This window comes from Propithecus coquereli, unplaced genomic scaffold (genome assembly GCF_000956105.1).
Source record: "Propithecus coquereli isolate 6110/MARCELLA unplaced genomic scaffold, Pcoq_1.0 Scaffold191, whole genome shotgun sequence".
NCBI lineage: Eukaryota > Metazoa > Chordata > Mammalia > Primates > Indriidae > Propithecus > Propithecus coquereli.
Window position 1 is genome coordinate 1109199 of NW_012143968.1, and position 1548 is coordinate 1110746.

Here is a 1548-nt window from a genome sequence, read left to right on the forward strand (position 1 = left end):
AAGGAATATTACTTATCCCTAGATGACCCTACCCATGGATAAAGAAATACAAAACATTAAAGCATATAAAAGCCACATCTATTAAGATAAAGGGAAGATAAATATAAACTCGAGCAAGCTTTGAAATATTGCTATCTTTAAATTTCTGCTCTTAGAAGGTGTAATTTATTTCAATTTGGGTACTGAAACTCCCTCTTCTTTCTTAGGCTATGGAGGCTGCTATGATGTGAACATTTGTGTCTCCCCAAAATTCATACGGTGAAATCTTGGAGGTGGGGCCCTTGAGAGATGATTAGGATTCTGGCCTCATTAATGGAATTAGTACTCTTATAAAAAAGCCAGAGAGAGAGTTTGTTTGTTTCTTCTACCATGTGAGGAGACAGCTAAAAGGTGTCATCTATGAAGTAGAAAGCAAGCTCTCAGCAGATACCAAACCTGAAGGTGCTTTGATCTTAAATTTCCATCCTCCAGAACTGTGACAAATAAATTTTGTTGTTTATAAATTATCCAGTCCATTGTATTTTATTATAACAGCTTGAACGAAGACAGAAGCATTAATACAGGCCTGTCTTTGGTGACAGTCACTAATAGTTACAAAACCACTACCAACATCAAGAAGATGAGGAGGAGAAGGAGGAAAAAGAGGAGGACAGAAAAGAGGGAAGGAGGGAGGGAGTTGAAAAGGAGTTTGCTTCCATGAGGAATCCAACACTTGGGAATAAGCCTTATCACCTGAAGTATATCAAACCCTTAAAGAGCAAAACATAATCATTTAAATATTTATGGGCACAAGCCTGGTGATGGACAGGCCTGACTGCTTCTCACTGCTTGCAGAAGCACACTGCCATGTGGCTGGAACCTCTGAAACACCAAGATGTGTCTTTCCATCTGTTAAAGCCTGCGTCCAGTTCACCTCTGTCCCTCATGAATAAAACAAATGAAACACACAGATGAAGCAGTATGTTCCTAGGTGATTATGAATGACCTCAAATTAGTTTTATAAAACTAGAAAGTGCTATTCTGCCTGAGGAGAATTGTAAACCCCATGCAATCCACTGTTTCATTACTTCAATTTGGGAGGATCTATAAATAACGAGGAAGAATTGGGCCCTTCTCTGTGTATTATTTGCATCACTGATCAGAAAACAGAATTTGTACTTAACCTAGTTATAAGATTTAAAATAATCCTAGCTACCTATCCAGGTACATATTTTAAAAATGCTCTGAAATTCTGCCATCTTGTGGGAATTTAGAAATATAACAAATGACTAGGTTCTAAGTTTCATGTTTTACGTAATTTAAAATGTTTGTACAATTGTAAGCATGAATGAACACAGTGTATGTAATGGCATTTAATATGTCAAAGAAAATTCAATTTTCCTTTTTCCTCTCATTGCATATTTCATATATAAACAAACCACCCTTAACTTCATTGATCTAGACCAATCAAATCCATAATTTGAAATAATTTAGATCTGGTAGAAACTTGAAATAAGTTGTAACACATTTTTCCCTTTTTCTTACTTATACAACTGACCCTTGAACAAC